Source organism: Pipra filicauda, unplaced genomic scaffold (genome assembly GCF_003945595.2).
Source record: "Pipra filicauda isolate LSUMZ 115617 unplaced genomic scaffold, ASM394559v2 scaffold685_size171430_pilon, whole genome shotgun sequence".
NCBI lineage: Eukaryota > Metazoa > Chordata > Aves > Passeriformes > Pipridae > Pipra > Pipra filicauda.
The window spans coordinates 78,419-104,362 of NW_024104848.1; the positions used below are offsets into that span (position 1 = coordinate 78,419).

The 25,944-nt window shown below is 36.7% G+C and overlaps 1 long non-coding RNA gene across 1 annotated transcript; it reads left to right on the forward strand.

Annotated features, from left to right (window-relative positions):
* The first annotated feature begins 209 nt into the window (after positions 1-209).
* On the forward strand, positions 210-23,418 carry LOC120324740. Its single transcript, XR_005566268.1, has 2 exons — positions 210-395; positions 23,164-23,418. It is a non-coding gene; the product is annotated as an uncharacterized LOC120324740 (long non-coding RNA).
* Positions 23,419-25,944: the final 2,526 nt, after the last annotated feature.

Here is a 25,944-nt window from a genome sequence, read left to right on the forward strand (position 1 = left end):
TGAATGACAGTAATGCCTTTGTGTTAACATATTTAAGAATGAAAAGTTGTTGCGCAGTGAAAAATTTCAACCAGGGAAGAGCAGAGTAAGAACATGGGAACAACAAGGTAGACACCAAGGTCAGTGCAGGAGAAGGGAGGAGGTGCTCCAGGCACCAGAGCTGAGGCTCCTGAGCCTGTGGTGCAGACCATGGTGGAGCAGCTGTGCCCCTGCAGCCCATGGAGGACCATCGGAGTGCAGAGACCCACCTGCAGCCCATGGAGAAGCCCATGTTGGAACAGGTGGATATCTGAAGGAGGCTCTGACCTTGTGGAAGGCCCAAGATGGAGCAGGGTCCTGCCAGAGATCTGTGGCCTATGTCAAGAGGAGCCCACAATGGAGCAGGTTTCTCCCAGGTAGGACTTGTGGCCCCTGTGGGGGACCCAGGCTGGTAAAGCTCATTTGTGAAGGACATGGAGGAGTGACCCACGGGACAGCAGTTTCATGAAGAACTGTTGCCTGTGAGATGGACTCATGCTGGACAGGTCCATCAGGGACTATCTCTTGTGGGAGGGACCCCACGGGAGCAGGGGAAGGACTCCTCTCTCTGAGCAGTGGCAGAAACAACAACTGACTGTAACCCCTATTCCCTGTCACCCCTGCACCATGGGGGGGAGGGAGGAGGGAGAACATGGAAGGAAGAAGGGGTTGGGGGGAAGGTGTTTTTAAGATTATTTTACTTCTCACTCTTTTGCTCTGATCCTGTTAGTAACAAATTCAAATAATATCCCCACTTTTAGTCTGTTTTTGCCCATAAGGGTGATCAATAAGTGACCTCTCCCAGCTCTTATCTCAGCTCACGAATCCTTTGCTGTTTTTTTTTCCTCTCCTCTGTCCAATTGCAGAGGGGAGTGAGAGAGTGGCTTTAGTGGGTATCTGGCATCCAGCCAGGGTCAACCCAGTACAATACTGATCACTTAAGGGAAAGATACACACAGTGTATAGTTTAGGGAATATGGAGAAGTCAATGCTGGGGTGGGACATCATAATATGCTATAAAGAGAGTTCTGAGGTTTGTCTTGTTATATTTCCTTTGTGGAGATGGAAAACATCTCCACAAGGATGGAGGTGGAATGATTGTTTTCTGGGAAATGCTTTTCACCAACAGCTGGATATTCCTGTCATGCACAGCCTGGATATATAAGTTCATGCTGGTGCCTAATAGTTGCCTAGTATGAATTACCTATATGCATTAATAACATCTGGTGCACTTTGTGAAATATCATACATTTGTCCAAGTACAGGCATAGCAGCCAGAGCTGCTCCTGGTTCTGTTTTAGGAAGTATTCACAGTGACAGACAAGTTAGCGAACCTCACTTTTGCTGCCTATGTGCAGTCTGTATTCAACTTTCTTAGCATTATGGAGAATTTACTTCTGTTGGTTGATTTCATGAGGCTGAGAAGTTGCTCAAAGTCTCAGGAATGTGGTTGTGGGAAGATTTCTGTCCAGCATTTTCTTCCAACAGAGCCTGTGTTTAATGACTTTGTATTCAAGTTCAAGGATAGAATGGTATGTGATAAGTGGGATTTATTTTTTTCCTTAGAGCTAAATAATTTTTTATGTGGTGTTCAGGGGAGTCTTAGAAATATGATCTATTTTTCTAAGTATCTTTATTGGATAAAAGTCCTCTTTTATTTATGAAGTGACTATTGCAAACCAAATACAATAGTACAAGAGGCTTCACCTCGACCTTTAGGCTTTTGTTTTATGTTTCAGATGGTACCTGGTGTATATTGGTAAGTATTCTGGAATGCAGGTTGTCCATGTATCATAGTTTGTAAGTTGACATTTTTTTACTGACTGTACTGTTTAGAAAAGTGAGATTTGCATAATAGTATTTTGGAAATAATTTGAAAGAAGAGTGCAAATAAACTTTTGGAGAAAACAGTAGAGGAGGCTGAATTTCTGAGGCAGGTGGTAAAGACACTTGTGTATCTTAGAGTTTTTGGTAGTGCTATTCTAAAACCTTTCTTGAACAATGCTCACAGGTTCACAGACTGTGGGCCTATTATAGGGCTTGTACCTATTTCAGTACCTGTCTCACAAATGACTGCCTGACAGTGACACTGGGTTTTAATTTGCCTGAAAGCTATATTGATAAACCTCTCCATTTTCATCTTTTACAACAAAACTGGAGCTGCTAAGCTGGAGGTAGGACTCTACACAGAAGCCACTGAATTCCCCTGTTTCCACAGAGCTCTTCTGGTCCTATAGTTCAGGAAAAATCCTTTCCCTTGAGAAACGTGTGCACACATATCACCTGCCCGTCAGAAAGACAATCATATGCAGTAAAATAAGAACTTCCCATACTTTTTCATGTGGTTCATCTACCTGAAGGAGTATGTAGTTGTTTTATGTGGTTATTTTCTTCTGTGCCCGGAGGCCTCCTGGCTTCTTTTATGACTTACCTTCAGAGATGGACAGCCTGCTGATCTCCTTCCTACAGCAGCATAAGTCCGTTTTTGTCTCAATTCCAGGGGTCTGCTTGATCCAAGCATTTTGTCTGTTAAAAGGCCTGTTAGTTAGAATCTGCATGCTAAAATATATTTAATTATCCAAAGAGGGAAGAATTATTCTTAGCCTCCATTTTGATCTTGGAACAAACAATCTGAAGGAAGATTTTGAGTTACTTAATTTTGAATATCTGTGCCTGAGACAGTTGCCTATATTACTGGGAAGGCAAATTCTTTATAGTGACTGTAAGAAGACTTGTCTCTTATGATTCTGCACTTGTTGAAATCTACCATCAACATCAGTTTCATGGTGTTAACTCTTTCATCTTAATATCACAGTCTTTCATTCTCACAGACATGAAACTTCAGATTGCTGCTTCAACCTCTAGTATTTAAACAGTCTGCAAAATGGAGCTAACTAGCCTTAGACATTTTTAGAATAAAACTGGACTAATCAAGACAGAAGTCTTGTCAAGATGGCTGAAGAATAGTCCCTTTTTTGCAGGGAGATTTCGATGAGTCTGAAATGGGAAGGAGATTATACTATGATAAACAGGTGTAGAAGGAGAGGGTTAGGCACTGGATCTACTTCAGCAGAGCACTGAGGGACTGGCTGATCCTATGTTGCTTGGTCTTCAGCTCCTTTTCTTCTGCTGCATTGTCTCCTGCTTGTGAAATGCAATGGGAGAGTGTGGGAATGTCTGAAATATCAGCAAGCCTAAAGGTGAACTTTGGCCCACGGCTGTAAGTGCTCCGACTGCAGAGACATTTAGCTTAGACTTCACCCTGTCGCTACTGTTAACTGAGCTATGGAGAAGTTTTGCAACACTGCATGAAAAGGAAACAAGATTTCTGTGCTATTTTACTTTTGCATCAACTTTCCACCCTGATTTTGCTTATAGCTTGCATAAACAAATTTGTTGGAAGGTTCAGAAGTCATTGTTTTCCAGATCTGTGCAGCACTCGGCATACAATCATGGGTGTAGTAGAGACGGTTTTTGTGAAAGCTGGATATACTTCTAGAACCCTTCTGGGAAATGTGCCAGTACATGATTTGTTTTCATTCCAGAATGAGGGATGAAGATAGAGCTGTGCTTACAATGAAATAAAGTGTCTGTGAGAAATCTGAGAGTTTGTGTATCGTGTGTACTAACCCCTAGGGAATAGTCCAGCACTGGCCAGATTTGTAGCATGGTAGCTTTAGAGAAGCAATGAGAAAATTAGATATCCATAGATTTACTGAGTCAAGGACTGCTACATTTCTAAATGCAACAGTAGGGATCCATAGAAGAACTCTTTCCCAACCAGAATGACGGAGAATGGATGACAGAGTTACCAGCTGATCAACTATTTTCTGTGAAGATTTTTTGTGCCAGTGCATTGAAATCATTGAAAAAAGTCCTCATATAAAGTGAATTTATAGTTGAGATGTGTGTTTTTATCTGTGTAACTAATATATTTTTATCTACTTCACAATTTAACTGAGCAATTACAGGCAATTACATCCTAAATCTGTAATTGCATCTGTTCTTATTCACTGAATTTCATACTGTTTTAGCTTGTCTTTCCAAGCTTGTTTACTATGATTCTAGCTTATTTCTAACTTATTTTCTCCCCACCTTCCCTTCCTTCTTCCCTCCATTGGTCTTCATTTTTTCACTAGCTCAGAAAAGAAAAGAGCAGCTCTAATCATATTATACAAGAATGTGAGGAAGCTTTTTTCATTAGACATCAGTCTGTTGATGAATTTCTTACAGCAGCTCTAATTTAAACTAATAGTATATGCTAGAACTAAGACAAATCATGGAGTGTCCAACAAGTAAGGTAGAGAATGTGAATATGAGCTGGAAAACAGTTTCAAAATGCATGTGATGGATTAAATGAATTGTGACATTTATAGAGAGTATGACAATTTTTCTCACATTTCGAAGGACTGCTGTAAGTTAAATGATGGAAGACATTCCGATTAATACCTAAAATAGTCAAAACTAGGAAAAGTATCAAACTAAAAAAATAAAAAGTTCAGAAAGTCCAAGAAGCAAAACTTGAAAGATGAGACTATGTGGATAACCTGCTCCTCCCCATATCACCCCTCTTACCCCACCAAAAAAAATCCCAAACCCAATCAGCAAAACAAAACAGAAAAACAAGTGACCAAGGAACCATGAATCAGCTCATGAGCTCTCAGGAGAAGGAATAACTAGAATCTCTGCAACCTGAGTGAGAAGAAATGGCAGGACAGGGGAAATGTCTGTTGTCAGCTAGGTAGTAGACTTTAACTCTGGAAGCCATCAATGAGAAAATATGAAACGGAAGACATTCTTTACCAGTGCAACGGAAGAATCATGATGTGCTGCAGTACAGACCTTTAATGAAGGAAAATCTGGTAGCTCTACTACACAAATAATTAATAATTTCTATATATTATTCAAATATTCAATTGTTATACGGAGAAGGCAAGGCTCTTGCTTGATGCAGAGTTGTGGTCTAGTTTATTCCTGCTCTCTCTAGTATTCTGAACATCTAAAAAAAGTCATGGATATAAAAAATTACAGGCACATGTCTAAGCACTTGCCTCCATAACTACCTGACTGCATGGTGACAGGATAATGACAGACATACAGACTCTGAATCCCTTGTCTGATTTGCTCTCTGAGGCAGAAATCCCAGGATGGTGGATGAGGGCAAAACTCATGTCTTGTACAAAAATGCAGGAAATAGTGATTTCACCTCTTTTACCCATCCTAAACAGCAACTCACTGTACATCTTTCTATTACTTATGGTATTATTCACTTGTCAACTGGCTCTTACTGAAATGACATGGAAAGAGAAGGAGTGTGGCGCGGTGTTATAGGCCCCTTCCAACTTGACATATTGTATGTTTCTGTGATAGCCTACTATAAAAAGACAGTAAAAAAAGATAGAATAAGGATGGTAAAGATACATATATATAGGACTTCTGAAGATAAATCTGAGCCTACTCAGATTTAAAAAAGACTGACTATATAGTTACATGGAAAAAACCTGATGTCCAGGAAAGGCATAAGTATCACAGAGTGGTAACAAGTCTATAGTCAGTACTTTACAGACATCACAGTCATCAGCTAAAATGAAAATTTGAGAAATAATCATTACTGAAACCTGAGTGAGAAGAGATAACAAACCTCGCATCTTTATTATCAGTAATATCATACAGCCCTTTTAAGTCAAAGAAGGCAGTGCAATTCCGCGAGAACAGACTAATTTACAATTACTGTCTCCTCTGAAAACCAAAAGGTGCATACAGACTTTTTGTGGACAGACTCTTCTAAGCCCTAACCAAAAGGATGAAGAAAGATCTAGAAAGAACTAAATGGTACTTACAGCATAGTGGTTTTACTTTATAGATTCCTATGTCAGGTTGCCTAACAACACAGATGTCCTCACTGTTTGGTGAGAAGTAGAGCAATAATACTTTACATTAAGCATGTGATTGGTATATATATGGTAGCATCATACAAAAAGTTTAGTCAGACAGATCCTTCTTGAGAAGAAAGACAGTGAATGAATAACAAAACTGTAGGAAGAGTGAGTAGGAGAAGGCAGGACAGTGCTGACAAGATGGCATGATACTTCAGCCAATGTGTGGACATGTCTCCGAACTAGTGAGAAGGTCATGTGATGGGCAATGGGAAAATAATTACTTACATAGCATGAGGATATGTCGGAAATCAATAGGAAGAAAAGAGTTAAGGTCACTCTTCCTATTCTTCTTCATCTAGATTCTTGCAGCACTCCTCTATTGGGATAGCATGACAGAAACATAATTCCCTCAAAGGAAAAATCATAATGGTGATTATTTGTGAGCACTGCTGAAGTACCAATTATTTGTTTCTGTCTGAATGGAACTGGGTTTGCTTCTTTCTACTGCCTAAGATCCCAACCCTAAAATATAAAAACCCAAGGTATTTCAAATAGGTCGATGACTGTCTTGCATTGCACGTTCCTCCTGATGACTTCCAAAATACAGTATGCAACATAGTTTACTCTTTCAGCTAGTTCCAGTAAAGTCACATTTGCTTCAAGAAATTAGGTTGCCCTAATAAGCTTAGAATAATCATGCCCACTTTTCAACTTAAATGTATGATCACCTGCAGAAATTTTTGAAACCTTTTAATCAGGTGCTTTAATTCAGGCCCATTACTGAAGTGACAGAGTCAGCACGACTACTGAACTCACGAAATAGAGATTGGTGCAAAGATGTAAAGAAAGGAGGGATTTCCCCTAATGTTGAGAAACAGGTTACAGACAAGACTGGAACCAGCCAGAATAAGAGACTGGAATAGAGAATGGGTATGTAGGAAAGAGACTGGAAAAGAGGTTAGGCAGATATGAGAAGGAACTGTTGGTTTAGGAGAGACCCAAAATAGGCAGACCAAGAAACCAATTCCTGTGTCCTCTTATTAATAACTCTTCCAGAATAGAAGGACATATAACATTTTTTTATCTTCATCCAATTATTTGTAGTTGATAACTGAATATTTTAAAGCTTTTAACGATACAAAAGGAAACAAAGGTTCTTTCAATGGTAGCTGAGAATGCTTTAAGAACTGCATCTGTGTTAAAAAAGGGGAAAAAAAAATCGCATGAGTCTGTGCCTTCGGTTTCCTACGATAGGTTAATCCAGACATGAATCCATTGCCCATATAGTATGAATATATGATTATTTAATATTATCACCTGTCCCTGAGTCTCTTAGCATAGTCATAATGTATCCTTAGGGGTTTTTAAAATTGCTGAAAGTTTCATCAATGTTTCCCTCTTTGCTTTATGCAAACATATCAAATTATGAGCACAGAAAAAATTAATCAGGACATCAACTCAGCTGCTATTAATTTAGCTAAGCAAATTAAAAAGAAAAATCCAGAGACATTTTGTAGTGATGGGTAGTAGTCAATTTTACTAACTCCACATTTGAAAAATTAAAGTAATTCAGGCTGTCCCGTTTTTCAATGTCACTAGAGAAACCATCAGGTGAAATCTGCCATAAAATCTGTTGAAATGTGTTTGAAGAATATACCTAAGGAACCAAGTTTCATTAATTCTGAGGTAGACGTGAGAGGAAAGGAGATTTTGATATGCAAATTTAATACAGATTTTTCTAAATATCTGTAGCCTTTTAAACATAGCATTTCCTAGTGAAGGATTGCAATAATGGTCTGCTTTATAAGATTTTGCAGCTACTTGAGTTTAAAAACACAAAGCTGTTCTTCTGTATTGTATTTTGAAGAAGGGAGAAGTGTAAAAACTGCTGTGAACCGTTTGCTGTTCATACCTCAAACTCCTTCTCCCTTATCTACAGGAAGGTCCGTAAAGACAGTCAACAGTTCTGGATGCATGTGGCCATTCTAAGTTGCAAAAAGTCAACAGAGTCATTCATATGTATATTTAAATATACATATATATTCACTGAGCTATTTCCCAACTAACCTGATGAAAATTGCCCATTAACAATTAAAGATAATATGCCTGGGACAAAAAGCTGATATTGCTTATAACTGCCTAATTGCAATATTATGTGTCCAACTATAACCAACCACACCCCCCCCCCCCCCCCCCCCCCCCCCCCGCCCCCCCCCCCCCCCCCCCCTTAGGTCAAAAAAAAAAAAAAAGAGAGATAGAGAAATGCATTACACATGTTTTCTGAAATGGTCAAAAATATTTTTATAGCAAAAAATGCATTCACTAAAGTTTTCTCTGATTTGGGAAGTTAAAGAGAACTTTTTCTAAAATAAAACTGTTTGTGATTTATTTTGGAAGGCAGCAAGAATCTGATTTTTATTAATGTTAATTTTTCACAGACAAATGATAAAAGTCTGCATCCTGGAATAAATGGTTGTTGAATACCTAGACTAACATTTACTCACATATCAAATTAATTTGCAAGCAATTAACTCTAAAGGAAAAAAAAAGGAAAGGTAACACGCTGTATGACTGTGAATTACACAGTGAATATTATGGTAATTCAGAACACCAATACCAGAAATAACATTTGATAGGACACTTACTTTCAATGTATGTAGTTAATTAACATATTTATTATTAATACTTGTTCTGGAAAGGTCATGTACCCAAAACCGTTCTGCTTTAGGTTGAACTCGTGTATATAGAAGTTTAAAAATCAATGTATACCATGTATTTCAATATTAGCTTTTAGTCTGTGCTCATTTCCTCTGCCGCAATAAATTTGATAGGAATAGATAGTCAAATATAATTGGGATATTTTATTTAAAATAATACATTAAAATACTTTATGTCAGAGAATGTTGAATCTCAAATCCATAAGGGTGCATCTGTTGCATCTGGATTATGACTTTATTAGGTTAAAATGCATGGGTCCAATGTTAGTGCTCTTCAAATATAATTAGTGCCCTGATTCTCCATCTGTTTACTCCACATATAAATCTGATTTGAAAGAATTCACTATGGTCAAAATTACATCCTAAAATATCAATCTAAGTAAGAATTTGCTTGTGTATCTGAAACACTTTTGACCACAGAACTGAATAGGCAAAATTAGACTCAGATGGCTCATTAATACTTAAGCACACTCTTCCTTCAGTGCATAGCTGGTTCTAAGGAGCTTCCCTATAATTACTAATTGTATTTAAATCTTTTTTGTAATAAAATAATTTACTTTACTTAAAGAGTATCTTGTGTAAAAGAGAAAGAGATCCAAAGATCTCTGCTCTTCCAAAACTGAGTCTTAAAACTCATTGCTGAGCACTAGCACTTGACAAGCATCTGACATTTTACAATCTTGCATTTTTCTTTAGTGGTTCTCCCTTAGCAGTCTTCTTACACTAGAGTGGAAGTTTTTTTGAGGAGGTTGATGGTATTTGGCATACCAACTTTTAATTTATTAGATAACAATTGTTAAAAGAAATATTGCCCTTTCACTGATGCTAAGAAAACATGATTGTACTAGTCAATCTGGTCCCCAAGAAAACCTTTTCCTGGATTTTGCTGTCTTAAGAGGGCCCTAGGATGCCTAACTGAGACAAGAACTGATGGGTGGGTGGGGTTGTTAGATTCAAGCAAATCCTGGCAAGCTAAGCCATCAGTCCATTTCTGTGTGAAAAGTTCAAGAGGAGGAGATTCTGGTAGTTTTTCTTGAGCTACAGTCTCTCTCTCTTTTTTATTTTATTTTTTTTTTCATCCCCTGAACGAGCAACCAGGTGTAAGTACTGTTTATGACCTTACTGACAATATTTAGGAAAGATTTCTTGTTATATTTTCAATGTTATCACTCCTCCTATCGTTATCTACATGATAGAGGTATATAGCAGAAAAAGTATATTTAGAAGAAAAAAAATCCCAGTCCATATTTCAAATATCACTACTTATTTGAGCTTTAGACTCAAAATCTTAATGTTTGGAGCAGACTCTAGCTTATTTGGGGGTTGACCTAAAGCTGTCTTCTGAAACCACCAATTAAAGTCCTGTCAAAAAGGAAAGCAAGCCTACAACCTGAAGCTCCCAGCTTTGTGATATGATGTTACAATTCACAGGATGTCTACTGCATAGAAATTTCCATGGTGTGTGTCTGAGATCAGCATTCTGTGTCAAATCCCTGTGGTATAGATTTATGTTGATCTTCCCTTAGCTTTGTATTCTAGACTGAACACTCAAACCTAGTTTTGCCCTGTGATTTTGATAAAATGGCAATGGCTTGCATTCTCAAATAATTAACTTATCTTAAAATGTGAATATAATTCATATAAGAAAAATATGAAATAGGAGACTGCACACTTTAAGAAATATTTTTTCAAGATTGTCACATAAAATACACAACTTGAATAGAATTTTCCAGAGCCATATGAACCAAACAGCCTGTTCTGTAAGAATTTTTCGAATTTGATATGAAAGGCGGTGCTTCTAAAATAGCAGCTTACTTCCACAATACATTGATTGATATGCTATATTACTGAATTCAGCAAAATATATATACGTATCAAAGTTTATTGAAAACTTAACTGGGAACAAACAACTGCAGCCTTATTGTTGCTCCACCTGAAGTTGCTGGCAGAGCTCATTTAAATTGAAAGGGTTCAACACTGAATGCCCTGTGAAGCTGCTACTTAGACTATTTATTTTTCAGTTAAGAAGAATCTTTTTATTATAATTGCTTTCTACTAGCATGGACACAAAATACTTATTTTAGACACAGTAGTCTCAGAATGCTTTTTGGAATAAAAACGTGATGATTCTATTGTAATCCATGTAGAACTAATTTATATGGAGAGAGGTACTTGGAGCATGAATACATAAGAAGTTACAAATAATATGGCAGTTAACAGGTGGAATTGTTTCTTACTGTTCTGGATTTTTCCAGCACAAAATTAGCAATAATCACACTACTACAGAAAACTGTATTTGTGTCACAGATTGCCTTTAGGATTAATTTCCTATAATACTAGCAGTTTCCTCTAAAAATATTTATCTTTTTTTAAACCATTACTACTTTGTGAAGGCCCTAGAGCCACGCAGAAATCAGGCATGGTGACTGTCAAACATTTCTGGAGTAAATAGGGCTTCTAGTAATAATGTTTTGCACCCAGCAGAATGAAATTGTTTGGACCTGATGATCTTAGAAGTGTTTTCCAACCAAAATGTTTCAATTATTCTATATGCAAGAGTTTAACTGTGTGGCCTACTGTAGTTAAGATTCCCTTAACAGAAACTTTGAAATTCACAAAGTAGACTTCAGAACTCCAGACTAGCTTTTAGTTTCTGTTCTTTTGATAGTATTATCACTATATAATTCTACATAATCTCTTCTATGACCTGTAATCTATTTCTCTTTCACATTATCATTTACTCTCTTGACATGCATGTGGAAAAAAATGGATGTACTTTTTATATAAACATGTGCATATACTTGTAAGCTGCATTTATTTCTAGGAAATAGATGGATGAATACTTCTGAGGGTTGCTTATTAACTGAAATTCCTGATATAGTGATCTATAGCACCAATCAACTCAGCTGAGTTCTGTTTTTTCTTTAAAAAACAAGTAAAATATTTCAGGCAAAGTACAGCCTCTTCATCTGGTATTTCATTTTGTTCCTCAGGAACACTGTTTAATGTTGACTTCCTTCCTCTAAATATATATTATATATATCTACTCATTGTAATATCTGTTCCTGCCTAAAAATCAGATCTCCATCATCTTTCTTCATTTCAGCTGATGGATATTGCTGATTTTCTACTGTCCTTCTGTTTCTGGGTGTCTGAGTATTGCCCTTAGCTGAAACAGAACCCAGTAATATGTTAGTTGCTATTGCATCTCAGGGAATTGGCTTTATTTCTTCTGTTTGAGAGTTGTTAGCAATGTTGCTGATGCTTGTGGGTCATTTGCTTTCAGGGTAATAGTCCATTCACTTTGTTTTCCTTTAACTGCTCTTTTATCAGCTATTTTGATGGCATCTCTTTTCTCCTGTTGTCCCTGAGGTACTCCAAAATGCTATCCTTCACTCTCTATTTCTCCCACTAAGTACATCATTTCTGACAGTTCATGCATGCACATCTGGTCTGTGGTGATTTACGTATTTTCTCATCTCATGCTGATGGTGGCATCCCCAGTATCTCTCCCAGGATGAGTCATTTGCTCTAATGGAAGGTGTTCCAGACCATGGCAGGGGCATTGGAACTAGATGATCTTTTAAGGTCCCTTCCAACACAAACCAATCTGTGATTCTATGACTTACCTGTGTATGTGTGTCAATTGAACATGGTTCAGAAGTGCTGCACTAACTTTACAAGAGATCACACACCTAGAAAAAGTTACTGCACAAATTCTGAAGGTCATAAAATTTTCTGACAAAATTGTGGTGATCTTACCTGTCAGCATTTGTCCCTCCTTACTTGTGAGAATCACTGACATCTCTGTTTAAGCCAGCAATCCTTGACGGTAACTTACTTTACCTTTTTTTTTTTAACCTTTACTGTTTGTTCATGCTGTCTACTTCTGCTCTTTAAAACAGGTAATAAATATAGTGTAGAATGAGTTTTTTGGATGTCCTATTTCAGTACGGAAATAAAAAACCTTATTGTCACCTTCTAAGTAGTTTAACTCAGTTCAGGTAATTAAAAATTAAATCTCACAGCCAGCTATGCAAATTTATGATCCAAGGTTCTCTATTACATGCATTGAAGTCACTACATGATCGGGATCCTCAGAAAACGTTGCAATATAATTTGACTCTTCAATGCATAAGGGGTCTAATGAGTTTTTCTCATTATAGCCTTAGCATTCTGACTCATGCTATTATTCCTGAATAGTGGCTTAGAGAAAGGTATGAGTTTGTATGTCAATGATCTTACACACTTTCTTGACAGACAATTCCCAAGGACTTTCCTCAGATTGGAATAATAATAATGTACTGAACACCTTCACCAAGAGGACAAACAGTTGACAGGTATCAAGGAGAGAGGAAGGCTGATGAGGCATCTGCAAGTTGAATTATGTGCCAGCAAGAAAATATGACTACTTATATCACAGAAGAAAAATGTGAGGTTTGATGAGGTGTAACTCATTTGTATTTCATACTCCCGGGAAGCAGCAGTAAGAAAAAAAGATGTAGTTTCATCTCAATGAGCAGGAGAATGGTGATACATTTACAATAATAAACAAGACAAAATTAATAAAGACATTAAGAAAAGACCTATTAGAGCTGAAGTTCAGAGCAGACATCTCCATGAAGATTTATAGTCTGTAAAAGTGATATGAATTGTATGTATAATTACTATTTCTGTTAGCATTTCATATCCTGTGTCCTAATTTGCAAGGTGATTTCTAGCAAATAGTTGAATTGCTGTTAAACATGATTTCAGTGAAATATTAGGGTTTCTGCTCTAGAACTGATATATTCAAAATCTAAAATCTGACAAGGAAACAACGCACACATGCACAAGACTAGAGTCAAAAGTATTAAAACTCCACTGGCTTTTGGATTTTACAGCATACAACGCAGTAAGACCTGGTTGTGAGTGAGCCTTTTTATTGCACAGGGTAACATGAACAATAGCATAGCATCAGTAGCCAAGAGCAATTAGGAGCCCTGTGCATTTTTTCTCAGGTGGTAAGATATGTAGAATTTGACATTAGATTCTGTCTTCTAACATATTATTGAAATGAAAGTTGGAAAAATTAATGTAAATTAGTCTACTTTTATTTTCACCTTCCATCTTCTGACCGAACAGAAAACTGTGGAGAGAACAATAGCAGTACGGTTCTTGAAGTGTCCTGCTGTCAGAGGTAAGGTAACGCAGGACTCACAGTGAATATATTAAAGTCTGTTTTCTTCACTGATACTTATTTTGTAGAAGATAAAGGCCTTGCACCCTCATTTGCTCACAGAGCTACTCCAGCCTTCTCCTGTTTATCTTTAAAAAGGAGTCCCCACAGGGATAATAAACAATGATCAGCTTCCTTGAAGAGCTAGGTCTCTGAGACGTGTCTCTGATTTTTCCACCCTTGCCCTCACTTTCTCACTGCAAAGGACAGTTAGATCCAAATTCATTTGCTGAAACATTGAGCAGTTTTCGGTGTTTTCATAAAACAGTAAAGATCTGAATAATGTTTCTCAAATACCATAAAATGCCAAAGTAGACATATATATATATAGTTACAAAACAGTGCCCTACAGAGGACTTCAAGAATGAGCAGTAGATGGGTTCTGGAAGTAACTTTCCGTCAAGAACTAATAACGTCCTGACTTTAGTGTTCATCTGACAACATCTATTACTTTATGTGAGGTGTGAGCTGAACAGTTTATACTTTTTTTTTATACTATGCATATTGAATCATGTCAGACAAGCACAACCCTCTGGAGTCATGGATTTATTTACTTAAGGTCGACAAGCTTTTTTGTTAATATTCATTATAAATCATCCCAGGAGCCTCTAGCCTCTAGCAATTATTTAAAGTTTGAGATGCAGTCAAATACTGTCACTTTTATTTCTGGTATTTATTAATTTTCTCCTTCACTTTTATATCTTCTTGCCTTTTTAATGATGTTAGATGGACCACTCATCTGAGCTTTCATTTTACTTTCAATCTATATTTTTTTCTTCTTTGGTCCAGAAGGTTTGCACAGCCAGCTTTAATTTTGTCCTTTAAAGTGCTCAATAACAAAGAACTTACATGATGATCAAACAGAGTAGTACACAGCTGCATGACAGACTGTCACGCTGTTATGTTGCGGAACAGAAAGACCCAGGTGACCCAAATGTCATATCAGGACATAGCAGAGACTTTGACAGCTGAGGCTCAGCCTCACAACCCCAGGTTAAGAAAGACAGGATTGGCCTCAAAAAGGCAGTCAGGGTCAGTCAAGGGTCCAGATCACTAGGTAAGACCATGGTGAAAAGGCAAGTCCAAGGTCGAGCTGGGAACACAAGTCAGGATCACGTCCAGTGATGGTATCCAGGGTCAGTCCAGTGACCATCACATAAGCCCATAGTGAGGAGGCAGCTCCAAGGTCAACTTGGAAAATCAGTCCCAGGGATCAGAATCTGGATCCACAGGATACATGGCCAGGCACAAGCAGAACTGAATTGAAATATTTCTTTTCATCATAAAGTGGGGGACTGTCAGCCCTAGCAAATAAGGACCCTGTTTATTTTCAGCAAGAGGCTGGAAAGAGGACTCACATCACAAGAAAATCCAAACAAGGACTGAAATTTCCCTGTTTTTCATTTTTTAAAAAATTACAAATACAGGTGGTATTACAGTGCATTGTGTGTACGCTAGGATGGAAGAGGGAGGGAAGCAGGACTGCTCACAAGCACTGTTCTGAAACAGAACCCCTTCTGCAGCCATTTTCACAGATGCTTATGCAGAGATTATAACTGTTCTGCACCAGGACAGAGTGTGAGAGAGAGTGAAACAGTATAGGTTCTTTCTTGAGCTCAATGGTAAAGGCCAGGAAACAAATGACAATGAAACAGCTGTTTTAATAAGATTCCAATAAAATTATAGAGTAAAAAAAGGAATAGAGACAGCAACTAAATCTGACATCACTCCAGATGCTGGGAAGCCCACGTTTCTGCAGCATTGGATGCCCCTTGCTTCTTCCTATAGCAAGATACATAAATCTTATATCTGAAGGGGTTCATCTGATGATGGATCAATGTAGTGAGCTGAGAAACTGAAATGGTATTACCCCAGCCCTCCACCCCTGAGTATGTTGAGAGATGTTTAAAGAAGTGAGAGGTAGGACTGGGCAGAGGGAAATGAGATTTAAGTGGTATCTAGATCTTGCTTTCAGTGCCTGTAGGAAAGCTATAATACGAGTGAAAGAATACAAGGGACTTCCAAGCACAATTGGAAAGTTTGGAGACCCATTTGCACTCAAATAAGTTGGAAGTCCAATGTAAATGTAGGAAACATCAGACTTTTTTCTTTTTTTTTTTTCTGTCACAATAGAAATTATGAAAAAAATGCCACTGGCATGTTATTTATTTAAGGTATTCAAATGTTTGATGCTTTTGTCACTATAATAATGACCTAATTTATAATAATACACAGTTGTTTATCTTTGAAATATACACCTGGATATTGAAGTGGTTTATGGTGTTAATGGGCAGAGACTGAAATCTTAGTTCCATATGAATGTAACTAAGAACAAAATGCTAATAATAATAAAAAAACTTTAACAAAATTTCAATGGTCTCAACATTTTTTTTCATTTGTGCTCTCACATTATGTAAACATTTTCTTTTCAACCTGTCAGTAAACTGCTTTATAAATCACATAGAGGATTCTAGTCAGAAGAAAGGAAGATCTTTATCAGATCTTGATGCTGCACAACTATGGCAATGTAGACCCCATGCATTAGTTGCACGTGTTTTGATTTCTGTCCCCCTTTTTGCTTATGAAGTATTAATGTCATCAATTAAAGAGACGGTGATAAAAAAAATTGAATACTCCAGGAAAGTAATATTTCCAGTTCAGTAGCATCTAGGAGATACACTATACTTCCTCCTTACTTTAGAGCAATTTCCAGTTAATGATTAGGGACTGACCTCTTCTCTGGTGACCAGTGATCGGACCAGAGGGAACTGCATGAAGCTGTGTCAGGGGATGTTTAGGTTGGATGTTAGAAAAAAAAAGCTTTTCACCCAGAAGTTGATTAGACACTGGAACAGGCTCCCTAGGGAAGTGGTCATGGCATCAAGCCTGTCAGAACTCAAGGTGAAGCTACATACATTTTTAGAAAGAAAACCCTGTAAAAGTACAATGAAAGAAATGGTGGTGGTTTTCAGTTTTAACCAAGAAAAATAGTTTATCATATTGGATCTTTATGTCAGCAAATATTTCCTTGATATGTCATGGTTTGTCCACTGGTGTTCTTAATTTTAGTTCAAGAAGTGCAACGTCTCTAGTGGAGGGGACACTAATGCTTTCAAGTGCAAATAAACCCTTGCTACAACTTGCTATACATGATACTACAAGGCAAAGATAAAAGGCTTACTGTTTTGACATCCATCTTGTAAGTATCTTTAAATGTTTCTTAATTCAGGAAGTATTCACACTATGCTATGAAGAAAGAGCTTATTAAGTTTCACCAAATATATAAAAATTAATATTAACCATTCTGTGCATACTAAACAGTTTCCCGCATGACTATCTTGCTACAAAAATGACGAATGTTCAGAATGTGTTTCTGTTCATTTGTCTAGTGAGCATGTGAAAGTAGAAATTCAGCATACATTACACTAACTCAGCCAAAAAATCTGATTTTTTTGAAATTGCAAACCCAAACTCCTTCAAATTATTAACCTTTTTCATTAGCAGATGAACATCAAGTATAATATAGAAAGAGGTGTGGTAAAGGTCACTAAAAGAAGAGAACAAGACAGAAAACTTGAATTAGTCATTGAGGCAATACAAGTAGCACTTTCGCTTGCAAGAAATTATTTTAATTAAAGAAGCAATAATTCTCATAAAAGAAATGTAAATTTGAAGAGAAATGACACATTAATTGTCCTCATCTGTTTTATCTAGTTGAGTGTACTAACTGAAGTAATTGAAACCTTGTAACGTGATGCCAAGTCATTATAGAAATGGTTGAGCTCAAGGACCTGAACACTGAGTAAATTACAAAGTTTCCTCTAATCTTTCTCTAGTATCTGTTCATGATGAATAGAGAATTTTCTCAGGTGTTGCTCATATGATAACGTTTTAGTTTCTGGAGCATTTTTTGTTGATGTTTTATTTTGCTGAAATGGTATTTGTTCCCTAGGTATTTTGTATTAGTTTTATTTGTAAAATAATTGCAAGCTGTAAAAATAATATTATTTGGAACAGACAAAAGTATTATTTCAATGTAAGGAGACCAGTTTCCGTAGGGAAGTAGGTGTTGGGCACTGGTCTCTAAAATTGTGGGGTTTTGATGCATATTTTGAAACATCTAAAGATTAATTTTATAAAAATCCTCAAAGTTTGTTAGAAACCTGTCTTATTAAAGTTTAAGTCTAACTGAAAATTTTACACAAGGAATTAGTCCCATCTTTGTTCTCAACTTTGAAATGAAGCTTGTAGTTTCTCAACTTTGAAATGATAACTGTAGTTTCTTTGCAAATACGGTGCAAATATTCTCTTTATTTTGGGGTTTTTTAGGTGGTTTTGGTTGGTTGGTTGGTTTGTTGGTTTTGGGTTCTTGTTTGTGGGTTTTTTTGTTGTTTTGTTAGTTTTTTTCCCTAAGTTCAGTGTTCAAGACTTTCAAAGCAATGCAGCAGAATTGGAGCCTAATTTTCATTAGTTCTACTGAGAATTTTTTTTCTCAAATCTCTAGGTAACATTCAAAAATATCTTGTGAAATACATTGGGTAGAAGAGCTTGGATTAGTGTAACTTTTTGACTGTGGCCTGAACCACAGGTCAGTAATCAAATTAATTATATTCTCCTTTGTTTTTTGTAGTTTGTCTTTTCTGTTATTAATACTGTAAAGTGCTTCAGATAAGCCTATCCTACATCTCTATTGAAAGAGAAAGCTGCTCATCTCAGAAAAAAGTAGTGGCTAGAGTGCAGCCTAACACACAGTCAGCATTAGGGCAAAGTTGCTTGAATCAAAACAATAGCTTGAATTTGGGACTTTATCCTTGCAAATTAGTATCCTGGTGCCTTTGAAATATACAATTTACCTTGCCTCTTTTTTTTCTATATATTCTAAAGGTATCTGACATCTTCCAGGGAGGAATTGAAATTTTTTTTGTATTTAAGCATGTTCAGTTAAAGAAAAAAATTCAAACTACAAAATGTTTAGCTAATTTGATCTAAAATTATTTTGCTTAATAATTTCTCTCTGAACGTTTTACATATCAAAGCATGCTCAGAAAAAAGAAAAGCATTTCATTTCATCTTAAAAAAAGTCTCTCTCTGACATCAAAATATTTCCCTATCACTTCCTAGTGGATTATCAGAACTCAAAAAATAAAAATAATTTCACGTAGAGAAGCAGCAGATTTTTGTTTTTCTTATGAAACTTCAGGGAATGCAAAAGCATTTATTCATCCTTCTTTTGTTATTTTTCTTTCTATTTTCCATTTATAATTGTATTCAAAGGATGTCACATAATAGTCCTAGATATTTTGCTTCCTAGTGCAGAGCTGTGTATTCTTCACTTTTATCTATTTGGTTTCTGTAGTTTGTCAGACAGAGTTTTGTCCCAGGCAGAAGCAGCCAGCAGGACTCTTTTCTAAGGTTTATGGACTTTCTGAGTTTTTGTTTGTTTAAATATAAATATATTTGCATAGCCCAATGGAATAGAACCAGATTCAGACTGTACAGGATGGTTAAACAGGTAAAATCTTTTCTTAAGGTGTAGAAGAAATAATTTTACTAACACTTTGGGCGTAGAGCCCTGGAAGAGACCTGATCCAATGACAGAACTGACAGCCTTCACAGGCAAGAGTCCTGCTTGTGCAAACAGCATGCAATCTACCACTGTGCATCAAGTTAATGACATGAATTCATTACCTTCATCTATCCAGTCACCCAAAATGGCATAAATTGGCACCACTTGCAAGTTCTGAGAAGTTCAGAACTACAGGTGGTAATTTCTGAAAATTTCTGCCAATGAGATGGGGAAAAAAGCGCATTTTTTACATGATGGAAGAGAATACAAGAAGAAAAGAAAGACTTTGTACAATAGATTTTGGACAGTACTGTCACGACCTTCACAGAAACATGAAGACACCCAGAATTATGGTGTATCACACTCTTTTGTATGAGGCAGACTTGAATTGTACTCATGACTTTAATCCCCTTGCCCCATTTCCTGCAGAAGTTGGTTCTACATAACATGCTGGTCCTTGGGTGCTCTGCCCTTCACTTGGGGGTTCCTGTAGCAGTGTATCTACTCTGGGATTTTCTGAATAGTCTGAATATAGTCAAATTCTTGAACAGAACTTAAAGGAAGATTGTATTGATCCTTCTATACCTTACTCACTTCCTATCAATGTTGCAGTTAGCAACATACTTCAGATTCCAACAGGATAGCTTCTAACAAGAAAGAACTGTATGCTTACTAGTATCTCAATTAGCATGCTTCTGGAGAGAAAGAGAAAAGCAGAAGGAAAGGAGCATTTAGGTACTCAATTACTGCAAAACTATATGTGAGCAAAGAGCTATTAGGCTAAACATGGGCATGCTTCTCATCCTAAAGAGGTGTCTGAAAACGTCTTTGCTGGCGGGATGGGAGGGGAAGCATTTCCCTGCTGGAAAGTATTTACCGCTGAGTTGCTGTCTTACCCCAGCTCCAGCAAAAGCCAGAAACCCTGAAAGAACTACTTAATGACCTGATAATTCACAGCAAGATCCCAACTAGACTGACCATCCTAATTAGCCTTATTTTGGTTTTCTTTCTTCTTTTAGTTCTTGTGTCTTTCCATGCTGGTGATTTCAACCTTGAAACTTTGAGATACTGCTGATTCTCTCTCAAAAATCCTGTGTCTGTCTGTAACATTTACTCTCTTACATGTTTGCAGACAACTCTTTCAGAGCAGCCTGAGTCCAGGTTATACAGCTGTGTCATATCAGAGCGGGATCATGTATGCTTGGTACACAGACACCTGGACAGCTGTGGGTGTGTGTATATGTGTGTGTTAGATGACAGCAGAGTTACAGGGACAGGGAGTGACATCACTGTCCTCATTTACTCCTCCTCAATGCTGCTGTTTCTGGAGCTTGCATAGCTGTATAATGAGCTGGCTCGGTTCAGGGAACTGGAAATTCATCCAGCTCCTGGTACAACCATCTGCTTTTTGCAGCCAAGTGAGCAGGGCTTCATTTTGTATATTGGCACACTGAAAACAGAGCAAACTGCTTACGAAAATGAGTTGAGTTGTCCAAGGAGTGAGAAAAATATCAGAAGAGGAACACTGAGGCAAAACCCTACTTTTTTCCCCTGTAAATCTTCATACCTAGCCACAAGACAGCAGCAGTTCCAGATTCTCTTTGTTATTAAAGTTATAACAGGTTCTTAAAAATTCACCATTTTGAGATTCTGTATTTCAATATTTAGTGAACGATTTATGAGTGAGAAGCCTAGGGTGCTGATTTCTACAACACTGAAGTATTTTCTATCAGAAAGTCCTACTTTCCTGAATTGAAGATGAGTCCTAAGGGATAACTGAAATTAGCTCACATATGCAACACTGCTCAATATTGATATGCTTTCAAGAATCCACTCCATACTATAACAACAAATTTCTACCTGCTTATTAAATACACCAAACAAATAACTAAACTTCATTCTTCTGCGGAGGTTACATGACAGACGCACAATATCCTTTTGAGTCCAATATAATAATTTTAGGCAAGTTCCCATCCAGTAAATTTGATATTCTGTGAGTGAGCCAGCTGCATACTTCTTTGTAGAATGTTAACATTCCTATGGCATCTGAAGGTACACACCTAGAAATGAACTATATTCCAACATTGTTGTTTTGCTTCTAAGTTAAGTTGTATATATGCATGTTGGTTTACTGACTTATATAGTTTGCTTTACTATGTTTAAAAAGTTTTCTAGTTATTTGTCCCAATTCAAGAAAGCCACATATTTAGTAATGCAAAAATAGAATCAACCTTAAAGATTTTTTTTTTAAATTAAACATCTGGTATAGGGATTTTATCCATTGGTATAGGGATTATGTCTATTTCCATAGTCACATATTCAGAGAAAAACACATTTCAACAGTCTTTGGGTTGAGTTTCTGATACTATTTTAACATGTGATATTCTTCCATAGACAAGTTTTTATTCATTTTGCGGAATATACTCCCTATTTGATTATTTAATTTGAACAACAAATAAAAAAAGCAGCTCTTCTAAAAACACAGAAAGATAAAGAAAAAAAATCTCTTTAAAATAAAATCATATATTTTGGTAATAACTGTAACACAGTCAGATAAATTGGAATGGGAATTTCTGCACAAAATATTCCTAATTTATTATAAGTCTGATATGCTTTGTGACCTTGGATACACCTGGTTTTGTCATTGTATTCCAGTTTATATATAACACAGTCATGTGAGACATGAATATATTGAACAGAATCACAGGAATCTGATCTGCCAGTACCTCCTGTCCTCCTTCTGTTGATGAGGAATTTTTTACCATTCTTCCAGATAGTTCCTTTGTCAGCAGTTCTATATCTAAAAATATATATTTGGGAGGAGAGGGGGGTACATCTTTTTTCTATTGTCCTAGATCTTCCTTCTTCAGCCTCTCATTACTTTGTTTATAACTTTCAAACCAAGGTCACCTCCAGAAGTCTAACCTTTTCCATCTTTCCTTGATGTACCAGTTTCGGCTATTACGATATTCAATTCTAACACATAGCAAACTGTACATAAAGGCTCAGATCACCTGTTACCAGGCCAAGACACATGTCCTTTTGCTCCATTGGATTGTGGAGTGGTAGTCTGACACAACTTGGTGCAGCTTTCAAGGGCATTAGAGTTCCTCATGGCTAAATTGGGTGACACTGAGGGCTCCTTGATGGTGCCTGCCATGACAGAGCAGCTATCCTGGAGTGTAATATCTATCTTTTGTCAGACAGTGTATTGTAAAGCATCTTTCCACACAGGAAAAAATTTGAATTACTCTATTCATCTCTTAAGATAACGAGCATGGTAATTAAACCTGTCTGAACAAATGGAAGTTGGTAGCTTGGAAAGCGGTGTCACTGAAAACAATTTAAGGGACACAACTGATGGACAACTCATTATTAGCTCCCATATTGCAATGTGGCAATTTAAGGAAACACAATCCTTAGTTGCATGACGAAGGAACACTGAGATGACTTATCTCTGCATAGCACAAATATAAAAGACATACTTTTACTTTGGACTTGAGGCTGCCTTTAGTAGTCCCTTACCTTTTGCCTCTCTTAATTGAATTAATGTTCTTGTCCCAGAAGACTGGCATTATGACTCCAGTCCATCTGCCAGCTCCTCAGGTCCAAGGTTTGATCTGAGCAAGCAATTCATCTTTTTTTAAGTAATGACTTAATTTGCAAGTGATGACTACATTTTGCAATACAGATATGGTTTATGTAGCAGAAAACAATATTAAACAAAAGGTAAATCGTATGTTCCTAACCTTATCATTTGTCCAGGACCTGTCTGGCTGTGACTGATCAATGAACCATGACGATGTTAGAAGGCCCAGAGAAGATTTGAATGGTGACACATCCATGAAGCTTCCACAAGAAAGACTGGACAGTTGTCTTCCTTCTGTATAAATGATTACAGCAGTTGAGTGGATCAGCCGTCAACTGGATAAAGTAGTTGAGTGAATCAACAAATAGTACCAGCTGAATGGATCAACCTCTTATTTGTCCCTCAATTAATAAAAAGAACAGAAACAGTTACACAACTTGTAATAGAGTACCCAACACAGACTGCGACCAGCTGTTACACTCTGGATTTTAAGCCATAAGCTGCTTGAAGCAGTTACATTTTATTTAAGACTTTTTAAAAGTCTTTTGGTTTGTTATAACCTCAAATTCGCATCTGGAGAAAGAACCACAACTCTTCTCTGAGACAAATTCTTTTAATTTGGTGAGAAAAATAGACATTTTGGCAAAAGGTTTTACAGGAGTAAAATACAATCAAGAAAAATATTGAGAATTATGCTAGTACTGTGATTCAACTATATAATGCAGTTGCTATACTCTGATTATTTGTACTTGTGTTTTAAGTATGTTGCTGTATCCTCTTGCAAAATCAAAATTCCATGTAACGTCAGAAGATATTCAAATAAGTAAATTTGGTGTTAAACTTTAAATCCTCCATGTGCGGAACAGTTAAAATAAATTGGTCAGTCTGTTGGACTCTGATGCTAATGCAAGTTTGTCAGGTCTGCATCATAGACTTTGCTTTGTTGCCAGTATCTGTGTCATCTCTCATTGATCTCTCATTGAACACAACTTTTTATGGTTCTTGAATGTGAAAACTTTCACAAATCAATGTACTTAATTTACAATTCCCAGTTATTCCCCTCATCTTTGCAGTGGTTTCTCCAAAAATCATCACTCACTGAGCCAGGAGAACAGCAAGGATACATTGATATAACAGTCTTTTGCCATATTTTGTAGATTAATAATATGTAATATGTCAATGTATTTGGTTTTGAAAGACCCATGATTCCAAAATATGAACTCCAGCAGAGGAAGCTGGTCTTGAAATTGTGTAAATGAATCCGCTATCCATATTTCAAGAAGATTGCTGAAAGAATAGCAAAAGTTAGAAGAGATATATTTGTGGGTTATTTGTGAGTTTTTTGTGGGTTATTTGTGGGTTAGAGGAAATAATTTTTAACAAATGGCTTAGTTCAGTATTTTTTGTCTTTTCAGGTAGTCTGTTTGTTTTGGTGGGTTTTTTTGGTTTGTTTGTTGTTTTTTTTCCCCTGAAATGCTTTGAAGACCTTTTTTTTAAACCGTAGAAATCAATTACTATTGAGTACATATGCAGGGTCAATCAATCTGCATACAATGTAAGTTGTTTGTTTCTCTTTATATTATTTTACATCCATTTTACAGTGAAAGTGATTTTACTCCTTCACTGTTCTTTATCAGTCTCATAAGATTTTCCTGCACTTTCAGTTGTTGTCTTTAAAATCCCAAATACCAGGTATCAAACCCTCACTTTAACATCCATCAAGACTTTCCACATCTTCTATGAATATAGTGAGCAGATTGTACTCCACTTGCAGCTTTCATATATGCAGAAAACTGATAATTAATTCCAACCTTTTAATTTTTATTCTGTCATGTGAAGGATTTGCTTCTTATCACATTGTAGAATAATTTTTTGAAGACCATTTGATGACCAACATTTTTGAATGCCTTTTGAAAGTCTAAATAAACTTTATGAATAGAATGTTTGTCCTCTCTAACACTTGATATGATTTTTTAGAGATAAATGATACAAAATGTACAAAAGTTTTCTTGACTTCCCCAGTGACTGATATCTATCTATGACTTCTCAAATTCCATTTTTAATGTGATTGCCAGTGATTTTACTGTGTAAGCATCAGATGTGTTGGTCTACAGTCACTGGATCCCACTAATATCGTTAAAAATTAGTACTGTATTCCGATTTTCTGACCCTTTTATGTGAGAGGTTACAAACTTGGGTTACTAGTTCAGCTACTTTACCCTACAGTTTCTTAGGAATGCCTGGGTGTAAATTGTCTTGTGCCAGTGATTTGATATTACTGCCAATGCAGTAATCAACAATGCCCAAACCCTATCACAAACTCCAATGACTAACCCCATTAAAAACCATATGCTAAGAAAAATTCAACCAATAGTTAGAACCCTAAAAGCCTAATCCCAAACTGAAACCAACCCCCAAACCTCCAAGCTCCTCCCTCTCAGGCGTGCGGTAACGCCAAAGCCCTAAATTTAATCTTGGGGATAGCATTAGAGTTAGAATTCAGTTTAGGTTTGTTTTTGTGTTAATGCTTAATGTCAAGCTGAGGATTTGATTTATTGCTGGGATGAAGATAACAGGGCATGGCTAAAGATTATTGCCAGGTTTAGTACTAGGGTTTGTAATTATGATTATGCGTTTGGGCAGAGTAGAACTAGAATTCAGGTCAGGATCAGAAGTCATGGCTATGCTTTCAGCCAATGATTTTGTTTGGCTTTATGTTTAGAGTCAGGGACAAGGTTACTCCAACTCTTCAAATAGGGACATTTATGGTTGGAATTCATAATTCACTATTAGTGTGCAGATTTAGATATTGGGCTAGAGTTCAGTGATTGAGTTTGGCTTTAGCATTATGGTCAGGTTTAGGAGTAGCTTAAAGCTGTTATGTTTTAATTAAAGCTTAAAGCTGTTATGCTTTATGTTAGACTTTGTTGTTCAGTTAGGGTGCAGTTAGGCTTAGA